The following is a 21240-nucleotide window of genomic DNA, read 5'->3' on the forward strand; positions in this document are numbered from 1 at the left end:
AAATTTTGACTATTATAGGTAACTATCTATAATTTGTACTTAGTTATACATTACATTTTTGTTTTGGTTTTGCGAGACAGGGTTTCTCTGTATTGCTTTAGAGCCTGTCCTGGAACTAGTTCCATAGACCAGGCTGAGATCCACCTGCCTCTGCCTCCCAAGTGCTGGGACTAAAGGCATGCACCACCAACGCCTGGCTACACATTACATTTTTAAATGAGCTCTACAAACACAATACCTAAACAAGAAGAGAAATATACATATCACAAAACTGACCCTAAATTTTTATCAATATATGAAAATCCATTCCAATACAAAATATTTATTTCTATACCATAATCCCCCTTTTACCTTTAAAAAGAGATTGCTTGTGATCATTGACCATTTATAACCAAGCCCACTTAAATGAAAACAAACATTTATACACAATATTTGGGAATGTGGGTATTGTTTTCTCCCAACTGCTTCCTGCTGGTTGGGGATGCTGTTTATACAATGGGGATCATGACAAAACACAGAAACCTGGCTAGGTCCTTGTTTTTGCGGTCTATAAGGCTGTGTCATCTCAGCTGTTTTTTGAAGCTGAATCACCTGGTACACTACTCTGGGGGTCTTGCTTTATCAAACTATATTGGTCTGGAAGGCATTCATAGCTTTTCATTTTTGTGGAAACAAAAGTAGAAATTCTTTTTCCAAGTAACTTATCCTTAGACATAAATATTGAAGTCAAAGCATTTTTAAAATGTATAAGTTGGGTTAATTTGGCAGCATTTATAGTCAAATGTATTTTAGCATCGGTAGCTCTTTCATCAGTAAACAAGCAATTTAAAGACAACACTACAGCATACAGTATCTAGCCTCCCTATGTATTTTCCATTTTATGTGGCTTTTTATTACTCTATTTCTTTTTCTCTTAGTTTTGGTTTTTTTTTTTTTTTTTTTTTTTTTTTTTTTTCATTTTCTGAGACAGAGTTTCTCTGTGAACTTTTGTCTGTTCTGAAATTCACTCTGTACACCATGTTTACCTTGAAATCACAGAGATGTGCTGAGTGCTGGGATTAAAGGTGTGCGCCACCATTGACCAGTCACTCTATTTCATTTTTAATCAAATATTCTTTTTATTTTCTCCCCTGATGGGAGATGTCATTCTGTAAATATGTTTCTCATACTGGTTAATGAATAAAGCACTGTTGGCCAATAGGAAAGCAAGATAGGCGGGACTAGGAGACAAGGAGGATTTGAGGAAGTAGTAGGGAGGAGTCAGCATGGGGAGATTGGAGAGAGCAGAACATCAGCCTGCTCTCCGGTAAGATGAGACCACGTGGAAATACTTAGATTAATAAAAAATGGGTTAATAATTAAGGCAGAGGTAGCTGATAAGAAACAAGTTACTGGCCAACAGCATTATAATAAATACAGAGTCTCAGTGTGTTATTTGGGGCAGGCATGGCGGTGGGACCGGTGGCGGGGGGGGGGGGGGGAACTACTCCTAACATTATGGCGCCGCAAACGTGGCTAATAAGAACTTCCATTTCAAACTTAACAGAAGCTTGAAAAAGGATTTTAGAAACCAAAAAAGCAGAGAAAAGCAAGGCTTCTTGGTAGCAGCATATTTCTCGGTTGGACTCTGTTTTGCTAGATTCAAGCAGAGATTTGTGTGGCTCCTCTAAGGGAGGTTTCCTGACCCAGCATAAGTGGCAAAAAAAAAAACAAAAACAAAAACAAAACTGCGCAGATTTTTAAGAAACTCTGCTAACAATTTATTGGTGTGTATCAGAGCTGGCAATGGCAGTGACCACACCTCCAAGCTGGCAACATGCTGCTGGATGGCAGCATAGACCAAGACAGTGACCACAGCTCTCAGTGCTGGCAGTAAAGGTACCCGCCGCCATCTTGGATGGACCCCGGCTAACACAGCTGTGGCTTTCATTTTAGCAATGTTGTTGTTTACCAGATAAAGATTCGTGGCCAGAAAAAGATAAAGATTTACAGTAAAGACAGATTCACATTAAGAAAAAGCACTAAAGGTTTAGAGTGTGTTCTAAAATATATGTAGGCTGGGGAGAGAAAAGGAATAAAATGGTTTTAAAAATACACTGAGGAGCTGGGTGTGGTGGCACACGCCTTTAATCCCAGCACTTGGGAGACAGAGGCAAGTAGATTTCTTTGATTGCAAAGTAAACCTGGTGTGCAGAGTGAATTCCAGGACATATAAAAGTTACACAGAGAAACCCTGTCTCAAAAAATGAAAAATAGAACTAACAGAAACAGAGTAATAAAAAAGCCACATAAAGATGGAAAGCACAGAAAAACCGTGAATAGTATACGCTATTCTGCTGTCTTTAAATTGTTTGACTGCTGAGGAAATAACAACTGATAAAAGAAATGCTGCTGGATTAATTCAATTTATATATTTTAAAAATGCTATGACTTCAAAATTTAAGTCTAAGGACAAGTTACTGGGGAAAAGGATTTCTATTTTTATTTCCACAGATAATGAAAAGCTGTGGATTCTTTCCAGACTAATGTAGTTTGATCAAGCCAGACCCCCTGAAACAAATTTCCTGGTGATCTAACATTCAAAACAGCATGAACAAGGCAGCCTTGCAGACTGCAGCCAGGATTTCTTCATCTTCTTAGGATTCCCCCATGACAGCGCCCTCTACCAGCAGGAAGTAGTTTGGAAAAAACAACACCCAAATTCACAAATATTGTTTATAAATGTTTGTTTTCATTTATATGGGGTTGGTTATAAATGGTTAATGACAACAACCAATCTCTTTTTAAAGGTAAAAAGGGAATTATGGTATAGATATGAATACTTTGTGTTGGAATGGATTTTCATTTATTGATACAATTTAAGGTCAATTTTGTGATGTGTATATTTCTCCTTTTGTTTAGGTATTGTGTTTACATAGCTCATTTAAAAATGTAGTGTATAATTCAATACAGATTATAGATAGTACCTATGATAGATCTTATAGTTAAGTTAGTTAAGATTTCTAGATATACAGGCATGTATTTGAGATAAATAGGCATTCTTCAAACCTTTCAAAGATCTACAGGATATGTCATTTAAAATGGTTTAGGGTTTTTTTTGACAGTGAAGCACAACTGCTCCTGGCAACACCATCTGCATCAAAAAGGAAGATGGACATTGAAGAAACGCCTTATGAAGTTTACTTCCAATATGGCAAGACTAGCCATTTGGACAAGATACTGCTCTTGTCTGGACTGTTTGACTTTATGCTGTATAAACTGGACATGCAGGACCCACAGAAAAGTGACTACTGATTCAAGATGGACATTGCTACAGAGTTCCTGCTTCATGGAAGAGTCTGCCAGACAGTCTGCAGGACACACACACACACACACACACACACACACACACACACACACACACACATATGACTGACAAACTGCCAATACAAGAAGACAGTTTAAAGTTTCCTGCTTTGCTGAAGAGTCTGCCAGACACACTATGGCTTATGGGCTGAAGATGGAAGTACTTCGTGTAACTGACCAGGCAGTGAGTTGTCTCTGTCATTTCTAGAGTTTATATATTATTCTTCTTTGGTCTTTGAGGGAGTTTAACACAAATAGTTATAGTTATAGTTTTCTGTAGTTAAGATTAAAGATAAGTTACATATAGGACTTTAGATTCACACAGATAGAATAGATGATGAAATATTTTCTTTAAATCTTACTAAATGTTAATGGACTAAATATTGTTAACTGTGATTCTTATTTGATAACTATTGTATGATATATTTTGCTTTTTATTTTAGACAGAAAAGAGGAGATGATGGGAGATGTCATTCTATAAATATGTTTCACATACTAGTTAATGAATAAAGCACTGTTGGCCAATAGGAAAGCAAGATAGGCGGGACTAGGAGGCAAGGAGGAAAGAGGAAGTAGTACTGAGGAGTCAGCATGTAGAGACTGGAGAACCGAGGTCCGGGTCCACTCTCCAGTAAGATGAGACCACGTGGAACTACTTAGATTAATAGAAATGGGTTAATAATGAAGACAGCTAGCCGATAAGAAATTACTACCTGGCCAACAGCATTATATCAAATAGAGTGTCTCTGTGTGTTATTTGGGGCTAATGTGGTGGTGGGAACAGATTAGTGGAAAACTTTACTCGAAACACTCCCCCAAGCCTATGTATATTTTTTCTTTACTGTAAATCTTTATCTTTTTCTAACCACATGAAATTTATCTGCTGACTAACACCACTTGTTTGGCAAATCTTTTTTTTTAAGTTGTCGTTTTAAATGGAAGTTCATTCAAACCACGTTGCCAGTGCCATTTTGTTATAAGTACTTTCCTGCCAGCCTGGTCCCACAGCTGAGTCAGAGCCCCAAAAGAGATGCTATATTAATTATAATGCTGTTGGCCAATGTCTAGAGCTGCCTATTGACTAGCTCTGTTTTAATTATTAACCCATAATTACACATACACACACACATTAGTGTTTTGAGACAGAGTTTCTCTGTGGCTTTGGAGGCTATCCTGGAACTAGCTCTTGTAGACCAGGCTGGCCTCAAAATCACATAGTGAGTTTGCCTCCCTCTGCCCCCCAAGTGCTGGGACAAAAGGAGTGTGCCACAACGCCTGGCTTAATATATGTATTTCTACACAGTCTTATCTTACCAGGAATGTCAGACTCACGCTCCCTCTCCTCCTGAGATCACATCAACAATTCGTCCTACATTTCCCAGAACCCTCCAACTCTTCTAGTCCCACCTATTTTGATTCCCTATTGGCCAACAATGCTTTATTCATTAACCAATAAGAGAAACATATTTACAAAATGACATCTCCCATCACAGCACTAATTAAACTCAGTTAGTTCAAGATGAATAAGTAAATAAACAATTTTCTAAAAGGAGAACAATAAGTTGAGAAGTGATGGAAAGGAGCCCTGGTGGGGCAGGAAATGGACAGTGGCAGGAGGGGTCAGATCCAATAAAATATATTATATACATGATCAAATTTTCAAAGAATACAAACTATTCTTTGAAAAGGAGTCCATTGTCTCTCAGAAGCAATTTTTGAACTCTACCTAAACCAGTTCCTTCTGTTTATTAGTTACTCCCTGCACTTGAAAAGTATTGATCATGTCCTGTTTAGCCCATTGACATTGCTTGCTCAGGGCACCCCTTCAGTTTTTCTAGGTTTTCATCTCCAGTAGATGCTTTTGTGAAGTTTGTGTTTCTCCTATTGTTCAAAACAAAGAACACATCTCCTAACCTGATGCTGTCCTCCAGCTATTGACACGTCTGGAATTGTTTCTTATAACTGACTTGAAATAGAGCTCCCATTTCATTTTCCCCATGAGGGTGACAATTGTTTCTGCTGCAATGTATTAACTAGTATCTTACTTCCCTGGTCATTTTCCATGTTCCTTATATCATGCATCAAAGTGCCATGGTTATGTGAGTGATCTATTTTGTTATATCAACAATCCATCCCTATGCCACACTTTCTAACTCTGAAATATTATTTTTTTTTAAATAAAAAGCCCATGTCTTGATCTCTAACCATTACATCCTCTCTGCCTCTTCTGAAATGAATTAACTGGTCTTTTATCTTTGCTCTCTTTTGGTCTACATGTATTTCAGAATCAATCTTCAAAAAAAACACGTTGGAATTAATCTATTGCTCTTCATACTATCCAACTAGTTTATCTATACAGATATTTTATCTTTCTACAATTTTAAACCTATAAAGTTAATTATTTATATATACAAAGATCTATTTATTTTATATGAATATATTTATTTACATATAAAAATCATATGTAGTTATTATAAAATTACACATCTAAGTTATTTCATATATATATATATATATATATATATATATATATAATTTTTCCTTATTTTACTTATTGATCCCAGTTCCGTCTCCATCCCTCCCTCCCATAGCCCCCGACTCCTCTCCCATCCCATCCCCCCCCCCACTCCACAGGGAGTCAAGTCATTTGCAGCATGTTCTATGGCCTCCCTCCTGCCTCTAGGCCAAAGGAGTATCCCTTCATGGGGAATGTACTCCCAAAATCCTTTCGTGCACCAGGGATAAAGCCTGGTATCACTGTCAGAGGTCCCTGAAACTGCCCAAGCCTTCTAACTGAGACCCATGTTCAGGGGGTCTGAGTCTACAATGCTGATTTCCCAGCTATCAGTCTGGGGTTCCATGAGCTCCCCCTTGTTCAGGTCAGCTGTCTGTGGGTTTCTCCAGCCTGGTTTTGACCCCTTTTCTTATCAGTCCTCCCACTCTTGCAACTGGATTCCAGGAATTAGGCTCAGTGTTTAGCTGTGGGTGTCTGTTTCTGCTTCCATCAGCTACCAGCTGAGGGCTCTATGATGGCCTATAAGTTAATTAGCAATCTCATTATCAGGGAAGGGAATTTAAGGTAGCCTCTCCACTGTTGCTCAGACTGTTACTTGGGGTCATCCTTGTAGGACTCTGGACATTTCTCTAGAGTCAGTTGTCTCTTCAAACCTATAATGGCTCCATATATTAGGGTATCCCTTTTTTTTTTTTTTTTTTACTCTTGTCTATTCATCCCATGACTCAATATTCCTGGTCCCACATGTTCTCCTCTCCTCCCCTTCTCTTTCTCCTAACTTCCTCTCCACTCACTGCCCCCCCCAATATGATCAGATCTTGTTCCTTTCCCTTTCTGTGAGGGACCTTAGTGAATCTCTTAGGTTCCTCCTTGTATCCTAGCTTGTCTGGTGGTGTGAATTATAGGCTAGTGATCCTTTGCTCTATGTCTAAAATCCATATATGAATGAGTACATATCATGTTCCCAAATGATCCACATCCGTGCAATAAGGACATCTGTTCAACTGTGTTCATAGCAGCATTATTTGTATTAACAAGAACCTGGAAGCAACTTAGATGCCCCTCAACTGAAGAATGGATAAAGAGGATGTGGTACATTTACACAATGGAATACTACTCAGCAGAAAAAAAGAAAAAACAAAGAACAATGGAATCTTGAAATTCATAGACAAATGGATGGAACTTGAAGAAACTGTCCTGAGTGAGGTAACCCAGTCACAAAAAGAGGAACACCTAAGTTATTTCATTAAGAGCTTTCTGGTAGTTAAAATTTTCCCACCACTCGTGATTAATTACTCAGGATGATGTTCTAGATATTGAACAATTTTATAAACATGTTCTCGTTCTACAAAACATCATATCATGAGAAAATTTAACTGTGCACAACACATAGAAAGAGTAATAAAGTGCATCTTGGGGATTAAGCTTTAGATGGAACAACTGTCCATCCTCTTCATGGCAGGCTGCAGACACCATAACCACTGCTGAAAATAAAATGTCCCTCCATTTCACCTGTTTCTAACAATAAACAACCATAGCATTACCACTGCTATAGAGAAAATTAACTCTAAATCCTTGGGGCATGAACAGCTCATATTAAATCTCTCCCAATTGTCTACCAACTACCGCTTTGTTTCTTATTTTCCTGAACAAAACTCCAATTAGAGTGACCCTACTGTGTTAGTTGTTAAATCTTTTGGTCTCTTGTAACTGAGAACAGTTTCAATATCACTTTTGTTTTTTTTCTGTTTAATAACGTTTCAGAGCAACCAGGCCAGACTCCCAGAGTTCTGCAACCTGAAATCACTGTACTGATTGTTGCCATATGGATGCCATTCTTCTGGTTTCTTTTATCTTCTGTTTCTGTAAACTGGAAGTTAAATATAAAGAAATAACTAGCTTCAGGTTAAAGATGCTGAATATGGAAACTTTATAGAGGATACAATGCATTTCATGTTGTGTCACATCAAGTGACATAAAAAGTCAGACTGTCCTGTTTTTGGTAATGCCAGTTTGAGCACTTGATTAAGATAATTAGAATCGAATATTTCCATTTGTAATGCTTTCTTTGTAAAATGTATATATCTAGAAAGTAAATTGTGGATCCACGTGAATATATCCTTTTTTTTCAAGACAGGGTTTCTCTGTGTAGCCTTGGTTGTCTTGGAACTCACTCTGTAGACCAGGCTGGCCAAGAACACTTAGAGATCTACCTGCCTTTGCCTCCTGAGTGCTGGGATTAAAGGTGTGTGCCACCACAGGTATATGAATTTTAATATTATTTCATGTGATTTTTTTGTAGGTCTGGTAATCCTTACCACAATCAATAATTTTATCATAGAGTTGAAAGTGGTAGATATTGCTGTATTTCTTATTGTGTGTAGAAACTATTAGTCAATGAGAAAGAAACCACAGTCCCTCTTTTTAAACGGGTATATATTTGCCCTTTACATCTGCTTACCTGTTTTACAATACACTTTTATAGAGAAATCCCTTCTAGTGATGATTTGGCCCAAGAAATCTCTTCAGTCTGACACATCCCTCTTAGACCTTGAATTCTTGCTTCCTGTCATTAAAGAAAAAAGAAGAAAAGAAAAGTGGTCCAGGATAAGAAAACATTTTCCAAACTAAGACCCCCGATCGACGACTTTTGCAAACCATTCTTACTGTGTTAGTACGGAATTCTAGCTGGAACAAAACTCCGCATACCAAGCCCTTTGCTTGTAGCAGGGAGGCGTTCCTGAAGTCGACATAAGTGGGACAACTAGGACATGTGGTCTGAAAGGGTGAGCTTTAGTTTTTCTGCCCAAGTCAACTAACAGGGACCAGATTTGCCATCTTGCTGGAAACAATCAAAAACACATTGGACATTCTATATGGAACAATTTTCAAGGATTTGGATAGAAGACAACAAGGGATAGTGTTTCTCACAACACGGGAAATAAACAGGCTGGATCCAGCACGCTCAAAGTTTGTTCTCTGAAGAGTTTCCAGACCCTGTTTCAGCAGTAGGAGTCCAGGCAGCATTCAGGTCCTTCCTTCAAAATGCGTAAAAGTTGAAACTCCAGAGACAACAAAGCAGGCAGTGTTCAGGTCAAGAGATCGGGCTGTTCAGTAATGAAGTTACACTTTCCCCCTCACATCGGGAGCCATGGACGTATGATATTTACCCAATTATCCAGAGAATTAAAGCTCCAGCCCGTGATAATACGTCAAGGGCTGAAAATAGTGTCTCCTCTCACCAAGCAGACCGGAGAATACACAGAAGAGACCTGGAAATGTTGCTTCTGAAATCCTATCTAACACATCTGAAAAAAAACAAAACAAACAAACAAACAAACAAAAAAAAAAAAAAAAACCACGCCACAAGCTTAAACTCTTTCCCTATAATTCATCTGTATTTCAGAAGAAACTATTAGAGGAAGTAAACCTTTCTATCATCTAACAAGCTGACATTCACAAAGTCTGGAAGATTATAATTAAAGAAACACGAAGAATGAGGAATGTATGATTTTAGATATGAACATCTCAACCAACTGAAAAAGACACATTAAAATTGCTAATAGTTATATAAGATAATATATTAAACATGTTAACCAGAAATATAGGTATGACATAGAAATGAAATTTTCTCTAAATGGAAACTAGTCTCAGATGAAATATATCAAACAGAATAAGACATCACAATAGTAAAAAATAACAGTTATCTTGAAATCATAACAATAAAAACTCTTATACAAACACAGAGGAAAATGATTACAAAATTAAAGGCCATCAGTGCATTGTGGGAAAAAGATTAAGTGACCTAAATATGTATAATCAAAATCCTATTTAAATGGGTGACAAAAATATATTTAAAGAAACAATTGCCAATAAGATTCTGAATTGGATAAAGACACAGACAATAGCTCATCAAAATTACACAGATGCACATGAGAATCCATTTGTTCAAAACTGGAGGTGCTGCGAAAGGCATTAAAGCATCCTAAGAAGGAAGAATCATTACAGATGAAACAACAGGTAAGGAGCCAGAGTGCTAGGAGGAGGGAGGGGAACGGGACATTCAACACCTCCAAAGTACTATGAGAAACAGGTGTCACACTGGAATGGAGGAAAATCACTGGCTCATGCAAAGCAAGAAAGAAATCCTTAGTTATGATAAAGCTAGAGACCTACACTGCAGAAAAATACTGAAGGCTCTCTTTTAGACAGAGGCAAAGGATGCAAAATAGAAACATAATATTGCCAAAAAGAAGGAATTGAATTAGGAAGTGTAGCTGTGTGAACACAGCTAGAATCATTTCTACTTTCCAATTCTCCTGATGTAATTTTAATAAAAAATTTAAAATAATCTTATCTTTCAGGGAGTGTGATATCTGTGAAAGTAAAATGTGTTACAGTGTCAGGAAGACAGATACAAAATATTACTCTGATAAGGACTTTGCAGTGTATATGCAATGATAAGGACATTTCAAAGTTAGCTATGTCCACATAAAGATGTGTTTTTTCCAACTCCAAAGCCACTACTAGGACACAAAGTAAAATTGAAGCAAACCAACAAAAAACACATCACTGAAAACATCAGAAGACAGTGAAAGGAGATGAATGGAACAAAGAATAAAGTGGATAATTAGAGATGATTCCATAGGAACTGGGAGTCTGACATCATTTTTCTCTGTCATGATCATGGGACGTTCTTCTCCAAATATCTCCTTCCTCCCCAAAGTCCGCTCTGCATGAAATCTAACTTCTTCCCTCTAGATTCTGAGTATCCAGTCCTCTGACCTGCAGTTCTTCCAGACTTCCAGAGGTTTTTATTTTTCTCACTGAGGACGAGGCCTTCCAGAAAGACTTAATGACATCAGCAGTGTTCTACACTTGCAGGGGCCTCACTGTGGTTTCTCTGAAGCTTCTTCATTGATCAAACCTGTCTTTGGTCATTGGACTATATATCCCTTTATTTTCCCAGGGCTACGGGTGATGTAAGTTCTCTTAGCAGATGGCTCTCGGGTTCAGTTTTGGGCAGCCACCCTTACTCACAGGAGTCTTCCTGACTTCCTTGCTCTTCTTCATTCTTTGGGGGTGAACATGGTGGCTTCCTACCCACAGCGGCTGTCTTATCAAGAGCAGCATACCCTTGTTGAGCATTTCAGTGAGCACTGTCTCTCACCCATTCTCTTCCTTGGTGTTACTGTACATTTGGATATCTGGGAGATCCCTGTTTCTCGAAGCACTTCCCTTCCCTATATGCTTTGGTATAGCACCCTCCTTTGTCCCTCCCATCAGTTTGCTGCCCCTTGACCCCCTTTCTTCCACCTGCTTCCAATTCAGCACCCAGTCAAATGTTGACTTCTCTCTCTAAATGTTGCTCTTTCATAATGTCTCTTTTCTAAACATTCTCTCCTTTCATAATTTTGCTTTTCATTTATTATGCTGATTATTGTCAAAATATTTTCCTAAAATTCTTGCCCAAACCCTAAAGCAGATACCCAATTGCCAGTGGGACATTTCCATCTTTTGTTTGAGGCAAAAATGCCTCAAAGCCATTACCTCCCAAGCTAAATTCGTTACTGCCCTTTATAATCCTACCTATCCACTTAAACATTTATAACAACGATTGATCGTCAATCATTTCATTAGCCTATCCAGAAATTCAATGATCAGTCCTTCTCCTCCTTCTCTTCCACCTCCTCATTCTTCTATATCCTCCTACTTCTTCTCCCTCTCCCTCTTCTTTTTCTTCCCCCCCCCTCCTTCTTCTTGGTATCCTTATGCTTTTCCTACCATGACATCTGTTGATGATCTATATATTGTAATTAAAACTACCATTTCCTAGTTCAAGTCTTATTTTTTCCTCAGATTATTTTACAGTGTTTTATCTCCCTGAGCACAATTTCCTATAGCCAGTGAATAATTCATACAGCAGTCAGAGTAAATATTCTGAATTATAACTTACTTATTTCCCTTAGCTCTGTTGGATGACCCATCATGTCCTTAGGACAAAGTCTAAATTTCTTAACATGGCTTACAAAGTTGAAGTCCATAATTTATCTCCTTTCCACTAACTCAGTCTCTTGCCTCACTACTCTTCTACTTCACAATCTACTTTTGTCCTCTGAACTTTTTACAGTGTTTATAACCAACCCCAGATCTTTATTCATACTGTCCTTCTTTTTATAAAGTTAATCTTGGTGATCTTGGCTCTTTCTTCTTCCTGGAAGCCATCTATGGTCCTTCCTATTTAGGGGCATCTCCCTTTGGTTCCATGATTCTCTCATAAGAGTTTTGATCTATGGATATGTGTTGGTGTGGTAATTGTAATTTCTTGTTTATAGGTCAGTATTCTCAGTCATAGACAGCTTTGAGAGAGGTGTCTTCACTAACCTATGAGTATAGACTTGATGTATATAACAACTATTTACTGAACAACTATTGACTAATAAGTTCATGGGTATAATTACAAATGGATGCCTTATATTCATGTATATATATGTATATATATATATTACATACTTATTTTCAGTATTTAAATTCGTCTATTAATAATTTTCTTTGTAGGATCTAAATATTCCTGGATGGTATGATTCTAAGGCTTATCATATCAACAAAATCCCAAAGTTGCCATTATTAATTAAGGATGTTTTTAAGATTTCTTAAAGTAACAAATATATATTATTTTTAAATGAAAGTGGAACTTGGTTGGTTCTTCTCTGGGGGCATACTAGTCAGTTATGCTTTATTAATCACTCACTCTGTGCCCATCAATGTGCTGAGAGCTTTCTGGGTAATGTTGTTGAGTCTCCATAGCTGCTCAGTGCGATTTCTGGTATGCAATTTCACAATGGTAGCAGTCATATGAAGGTTTAGTAACTTCCTTGGAGATATACAGTTAGTAAGCAGTCTGCTTCAGTCTCAACAGTCTGCTTGCAGAATTCTTCTAACTACTATGGTTCAATATATTTAGTGTCTTGAGAGTTTCAGTCTGTAATGCTTTTATTATCCTCCTTTGGCTTAATTCTCATTCCTTATTTTAGTTACATACGAATATGGAATCTAGTCTATTTACATTCTACAAAACCAACTCAGAATTAACTGTATCCATTAAAGCAAAACCCCAAAATGCTTGTATCATTGTCATGAGGCAGAATGATACCATTTATGTGGTTTATTTTTTTAAATAAATTTGAGCAAGAATATATGTAAAATTGTACTCTTTCCTTAATCTCAGGGCTGACTTTGTGATTTGCAGGGTCTGGTACAAAATGGAAATGTAAGGACCTTCCTCAAAAGTTAGTGACAACAGAACTTTATATCAAGCATGACACCTCCTAAGCACATATCCCTTTGCCCAGGAAGCATGTCTATGAAGCTGGTGTGGCTGAGACCCCTCAGAAGCAGCTTCATCAAATGATGATTTCCAGCTATCACTTTATCTTCAACTGATACTGTCTTAAGAACAATGCTGCTAAAATATGTAGGATTAAAAACTGTGTTTTCCATTTTAAAACTTTATTGTTTAGGATATAAGTACTCACTCACATTATCCTATCACAGAATATTCATAATCAAAAAAGAATTTAGCAAAGAATAATATAGAGAGGTAGCTTGCTGGGTTAAATACCTCCCCTGAAAGCATAGACCTTGAGTCCCCAGCAACTACATTAAAAGCTTAGCATGGTAATGTATTCCTGTAATGCAGCACTAGTGAGGCAGAAGCAGGAGTATCCCCAGGGTTTGCTGGCTATTTTAGCTAATGTATTTAGCGAGAAATTCTGTCTCAAAAAATAAGGTGGTGATCAACTGAAAAAAGACACATGAGGTTTTCTTCTTGCCTCCACATACATAAGAACACACATGCATGTATACTTAAACATAAACATGTACACAGACAAACACATACACACACACACACACACACACACATTGTGTGTTTTAGCTACTATGATGTCTACAGTTCTATGCAATAGCAATAAACGATTTTATTTTGCTGAGGAACAAACACACTAAGTTCTATTAAGTGACTTCCATAAAAGCACTTAGCCAGTAAATTGAGGAGCTACTAGTTAAGCTCAGAGCCACCTGTTGCCAAACACCATGGTTTTTCCATTATGCCACATCATCCCGTTTATAGTAATGGAAAAACCACAATCAGTCACGGACCAATAAGTAGAACTATAAGACATTTAATTTTGGCTTTGAAGAATTTGAAGCTTGCTCTTGTTACTTTGGTGCCTTTGCTGTGAATCTCTCATTCTTCAAACCTGAGGACAATCCTGGAGACACAAAGGACAATTCATAATTTCTCTTTTTTAAAAAAGGAATGGGAGCATCATCTGAGGCTGGGTAAGCTCCCTAGTGAGAATGCTGTCGTGGTCATTCTCAAATATCAGGGCAGATGCAGTCTATTAGGCATTACAACACCAGCTGTTGTTTTGTATCATTAGACTTGTAACCAACTGGGAAAAAGTCTTCTTCTGCCAAGAGGCAAGACTCCAGGCTGCGCAACAAATATCAATTCCAATTTGGTAGAAGTGGTGCAGGGTCATTTCTTTTTCCTCGTTTTTACAGTTTCAGAAATGATTCTCTGTACGTTAGTTGGAACCCAACCTGAACTATGTCACATTTTCCATTTAGACCTAAGAAGATGTACACTTGCATGGGCCCTTAAAATAGAGTCAGACACACATTTTCCATCAAGACTGAAGACTCTGGGCACCCATCCTTGTTCTCTGATGTGGATCTGAGCATAAAACTTGCCTGGGACTTTGAGCTAAGAGTAGTATATGATTTGCTTGGAAAGGGAAGAGAAGAAATACAATTTGTTGCTCTCTCTGGTGAACAGTTACAGTGCCCACTCAATGTTATTACCAAGCCAGATATTCACAAGTGACAAGTAGCTCTCCTTGGCAACTTGTTCTGATCATTTCATAGCATTTTAGAACCATGAAATGTTAACTTTGGAAGGGACCTTAGGTCATATCATCTCCATGCCTCATTTCCCACAGATGTTCAAGGGTGTTTGCAGTGGCAGAAGTCATGAAGCAAGTTAGTGAATTAGCAGGTACTGGGTCTGAGTCACTGACCATCGTTTGTCTGCTTCTCCTTCCATTACTCCATACCTGTCTCCTTTCTTGGTTCCTGCAAAATTCGATTTGTTCTTGCTCTGCACACAGTTTCCATTTCAACAGGGAAGCTCTTTGAATGGGAACACTTAAAAGGGTACAGTTTTCATTGGTCTATATTTACCTTTAAAAATTCAGTAAAACATTCAGCATGCTGTTGTCTGCCCAGGGACCCTTAGATCATTCTTGCATCCATGGATTAAGTCAACAAAAGCCTGTTGATCACTGATACAACATAATGGATCTTTATTTTTACTTTAAGATTATTTTGTTTACTCTGACTAAAACGTAATACCTACCCTAAAGGAGATTAAAATCTGGATGAATGGATATACAAATAATAATTTTAATAATTGTTCAATTTATGTTTGCATGCATATATTGTGGTAGTTAATATGGACTGTCAATTTGAGCAGGTCTAGCATCACCTAGGAAACAAACTTCTGGGTGTGCCTATGAGAGATTTTCTAGAATGGATGGAGCAGATCTATCCCAGAGGCTTGAGTCACAAACTGCATAAAGAGAAAGCAAGCTATGTACCAGCATTCATTTATTTGTGCTTCTTGATTGTGGATGCAGTGTGACCAGTTATCTCTCATTCCTGCTGCCATACCTTCAATCTCATTATGCACTGTGCTCTCAACCTGTGAGTCAAAGTAAACGCTTCCTTCCCGAAGTTACTTTTCTCAGTTATTTTTTCACATCAATGAGAAAGTACATATGTATGTATGTATGTGTGTGTGTGTGTGTTGACATTTATGAGCACATTTCATATACATACAAATTGTATATACACACACCACACACCACACACACACACATATATATGTATATATATACATATATATACACACACACACACACACATATATATATATATATATTCCTGTGATGCAAAAGGCTTTATAAAATAGGCTACATGTGCAATTAAGCAGTGTTACCAATGGGTTTCTTTCCACATTGGTTCCATTGTGTTGTGAAGGACAGCATCCTAGGCTGAGGCAGGGACTGGAGCTTAGAAGGATGCAATGGTTGTGTTCTTATCTGAAATCCCTGATGATGAGTGTTGCACAGCAGTTAAGAAGGTAGGGGAAAACTTCTGTCAGATCTTGGAATGACAACAGAATGTCATCATGTAAATAATTGAAATGTCGGGGATAATTCAACTTGTATGATCTGAGATGGTGTAAAAATTGGGGAATCAAGAATACATGACAAGTAGTAATAAAGTTATGTTTCTGGGCAGGAGAGTTGGCTCAGCCATTAAGAGTACTTGTTGCTCTTCCAAAGGACATGGGTTTCATTCCCAGAATCCATATGGTGACTCACACCCATTTATTACCCCAGTGCCAGGAGATCCAGTATCTTCTTCTAATCTCTGCAAGCACCAGGTACACACATGATACATAATACATATATGCATGCATACAAACATGCAGGCAAAATGCTCATACACATAAAATAATAAAATAAAATTTTAAAACAAAGTTATTTCCACCCATGTAAATGAAGCAATCCCATTTATTCTATTTGATCACCTTCAATTTCAAACTATACCAAACTAAATTCTAATTTGTATTTTAATTCCTAGTGAGGTTTGAATGAGAAATGTGCTCATGAATTTCAACATTTGGAGTCTGTTGGAGTGCTGTTTGGTGAGGTCATGGACCCTTTAGGAGGTACAGCCTTGCCTGAGAAATGCATTACTAGGGAGAGGTAAGTTTTGAGAATTTATACCCTCACCCTATTTCCTGCTTGCTTTCTCTGCTTCTTGTATGTGGATAAAATGTGATCAGCTTGATTCCTGATATTGTCACCATTTCCTGCCTCAGTGGTTGGTATGGACTTTTCTTCTGAACTGTAAGTTAAAAAGAAACTGTATCTTCTATAAGTTGCTTTCAATCACAATATTTTATCACAGCAACAAAAGAGTAACTAGTACATATACTGAAACTTGATTCTGTAATGGTTCTGCTTGTCTCTGTTAGGCAGCAGCACCATTTCTCCATTTTCCCAGACCTAAAATGTTTGAGTTCTTGATGCCTCACTCTTCCCAGGCCCCATGTCTATCTCCTAGGAATCTCTTTTGTTACATAACTTCTCCAGCATTCAGACACTAATTGTTATATCTGTTACTACTGCCCTATCAGAACCACTGAGATCTCTTGGCTAAATTCTCTCAGTAGTCACAGTAGCCTACTAAGATTTTTTTTCCCTATTTCTGTTCTTGCCCCCAAGTAGTCTACCCCAAGGACTGCCCACTGAAAAGGCATTACAGTACCACAGAACCCCCAGTCAGGACACTTAGTAACATACAGAGGCACTTTTTTTATTTTCTCAAGTGGAGGAGGTGCTGTTGATGGCATCTGATAGGCAGAGGGCAGGGATGGCTCCAAGAAATATAAAATAAACAAGGTGTACACCAAAGCAAGGAACTGTCCTTTTTGAAATGTTAATAACCCCAAGTCTGAGAAATCCTGGTCTCCTGTCATTATGATGGCTGCTAGGCCAATCCATTTAAAGAGGAAAAAAAAAAAAACCAGAAACAAAAACAAAACAAAAAAACAAAGCTAACTCTATATAAGATATTGTGTTACATCGGCAATTTTTATATATGTAAATAGTGCATATTCGGCATATTCCCACTCATGCTTCCCTCTCCTCTCCTCTCCTTCCCCCACACTCAGTTCTGTTAGCCACCTTGGTCCCTCTAGACAGTTTTACTTCTCTTTTCATGTCATAAATGTACTTATCTGTATATAATCTAGAAAGCCCATGGAACAGAAGACATTATCTTTAATTTTTCCTTAGACTGGCTTAGTTTGTTTAATATGATCACCTACAGCTGCATCTACTTTGCTGCAAATCATAGAACTTCCTTCTTCATGGCTATATGTTTAAGTCAACTTGCATAAACTAGAATATTTGGGAAGAGGGAACCTCACTTGAGAAGATGTCTTCTGTAGTTTGCCTATGGGGAAGGCTGTGATTCATTTTCATAATTAGTGGTTGATACAGGAAGGCCCAGCCTATTATGTATGGTTTCATCCTTGGGCAGGTGGTTCTAATATGTACAAGAAAGCAGACCAAGTAAGCCTTGGGGAACGAATCAGTAAGCAGTGCTCCTCCTTCCTCGTTGGGCCTCTGCTTCAGTTCCTGCCTCCAGATTCCTTCCTTGAATTCCCGATGGGCTGATGACAAGCTGTAAAAATAAACTAAACCCTTTGCTTCCCAAGTTGCTTTTGGTTGTGGTAATTTATTATAGCAATAGAAACCCTAACTAAGAAAATAGATTTACATTTTTCATTATATGTGCTACATTTTCTCTCTCTATTCTCTGTTGACGGACACTCAAGCAGATTTCATGTGAATAGTGCTACAACAAATTTGGTGGTCAAGCATCTCTGCAATATGCTGATTTGGGGTTCTTTAGGCACATACTGAGGAGTAGTACAGGTAGGCCATATGGTAGACATATATGATGAGAATTTTAAAATGAAGAAACGAAGAAAAAAAAGAGAGTATACTCATGAAGTAGAATCTAAGAGATATAAGAAGTTGGGGGCAGAGAATGATAGACATGTGTTCCACAATAACAGAGGGGGGTCAGGCGACACAGGAAAGGGCAATGGGAAGAGGATGAATTATAATAAAGGATAATGATGCACCTGTGTGAAAAAGGTTGCAATAAAATGCAGTATTTTATATACTAACTTATGGATTAAAAAATATTTTCAAATGGGGAAAACAACTGCTTTCTGGGCCTAATCCTGTTAGAGCACTTTAGAAGTTATCAGCCATTCTTCAGCACATCCACTGTGTTCCAAGTACTTGGCCTTGGTCTACTTGATACCCCATGAATGAGTTGGCTGGGCTGCCGTGAGAAGTCTTTCCTCTAACCAGACACTAAGGATGGGGTGCTCCCTCATCAAATATCCATTTCACTCAGTCTCTTGTCATGCCAGAGACAGGAACTCATATCCAGATTTTGACTTCAGTTTATCCACGCACATCTGCAAGCATCAGAAATAGGTGGTCCTCCAAGTCAGAGGGAGAAACTGTTCATAGGCCCAGGATCTCATCCATTTTCATTATGAGCACACCTGTAGCCCTTGGGACTCCATCTGGTTGTACAACAGCAATGACAGCTAGAAATGAATAGAGACACTTTAAACTAGACTCCATAAACTTTGCCCTGAAGCTGTCATTGGGATTAAATTGTAAATGTGCAACTAAGAAATGTGAGTACCATCACTTCAAGTTCAATGTAATACATCAGCCAATGGTTTCTTAAAAACATTTCTCCTCCAGGACAAGTCACACTTTCATTATAGTTATAAGGACTTATGTGTAAGGAGTATGGTTTTTCCACCCGCCACCCGGTCTTGTCCCGCAGCCGCGCCAGCCCCAATCAACACACAGAGACTCTGTATTTGATATAATTTTGTTGGCCCATTATTTGTTTCTTATCAGCTAGCTCTGTCTTAATTACCCATTTCTGTTGATCTATGTATTTCTCTTACCGGGGAGCCGGCCAGCATTCTGCTTTCTCCAGACTCTCCATCTTGGCTCATCTTTCCTACTTCCTCTCTCCTCCTTGTCTCCTAGTCCCTCCTATCCCCTTTCCTATTGGCCAACAGTGCTTTATTCATTAACCAGTATGAGAACATATACAGAATGACATCTCCCATCATCTCCTCTTTTCTGTCTAAATAAAAAGAAGGGTTTTAACCTTAACATAGTAAAATATATCACACAACAGTTATCAAATAAGAATCACAATTAACAATATTTAGTCCATTAACATTTAGCAAGATTTAAAGAAAATATTTTATCATCTATTTTATTTTGTGAGTCTAAAGTCCTATATGTACCTTATCATTGAATCCTAACTAAAGAAAACTATAACCATAACTATCTGTCTTTAACTCTATCAAAGACCACAGAAGGATAATATATAAACTTTAGAAATAACAGAGACAACTCACTGCCTGGTCACCCGAAGTTCTTTTGTAATCTTTTATCTTCAGCCCATAGGCCATAGTGTGTCTGGCAGACGCTTCAGCAAAGCAGGAAACTTTAAACTGTCTTCTTGTATTGGCAGTTTGTCAGTCGCTTTTCTCTGTGTCCTGCATACTGTCTGGCAGACTCTTCCATGAAGCAGGACCGTTGTAGCAATGTCCATCTTGAATCAGCAATCACTTTTTTGTGGGCCCTGCATGTCCAGTTTATACAGCATAAAGTCAAACAGTCCAGACAAGAGCAGTATCTTGTTTAAATGGCTAGTCTTGACATATTGGAAGTAAACTCCATAACGAGTTTCTTCAATGTCCATCTTCCTTTTTGACGAAGGTGGTGTTGCCAGGAGCATTTATGTCTCATTGTCGAGAAAAACCCTAAACCATTTTAAATGCCATATTCTGTAGGTCTTTGAAAGGTTTGAAGAATGCCTATTTATCTCAAATACATCTCTGTATATCTAGAAATCTTAACTAACTTAACTATAAGTTTTGACTATTATGGGTAGCTATCTAAAATCTGTACTAAATTATACATTACATTTTTAAATGAGCTATATAAACACAATACCTAAACAAGAGGAGAAATATACATATCACAAAATTGACCTTAAATTGTATCAATAAATGAAAATCCATTCCAAAACAAAGTATTCATATCTATATCATAATTGCGGTTAAATAAGGATCAGGATAAACAAATAAGCTGAATAGATGTTTATTCAGGGGGAAATAACTTACAACCTAGACAGATGAACACCAGGAAATTCCACCCGATGCTCTCCTGTCTGAGTCCCGCCAGCAAGAGAGCTTTTCCTGGCTCTCTCTCTGACCTCCTTCCACAGGTCACTTCCGCCCATCACTCCACCCCCCCAATGGGCGTGGTCAGTGCCACAGAAGGACTATCTCACTACACTTATGTACCATGGCAATTACCAGTATAGCAAGATATGCATTAAGTGGCACTCAGATGTCCAATTGGACTTGAGGCTCACTCAATATAATGCTACCCATGCCTGGTACTGGAAGCCTTGCCAGCTTCTGGGGTCTGGTGAGGTCATGGTGAGTATGTATGTAGAAAAAAATCTTCTATATACTGCTAATTTGCTAAATCTGTACTATCTTTTTAAAAAATAAGTATTAAAATAACTTTCTCTTTTAACAATGAAATTTGTCCTTTTAAAAACTTTCTTTGCAAGTGATTTTCTATTCACTCTTGCTATTGTTATGAACTTACATA

Source organism: Phodopus roborovskii, unplaced genomic scaffold (assembly GCF_943737965.1).
Source record: "Phodopus roborovskii unplaced genomic scaffold, PHOROB, whole genome shotgun sequence".
Lineage (NCBI taxonomy): Eukaryota > Metazoa > Chordata > Mammalia > Rodentia > Cricetidae > Phodopus > Phodopus roborovskii.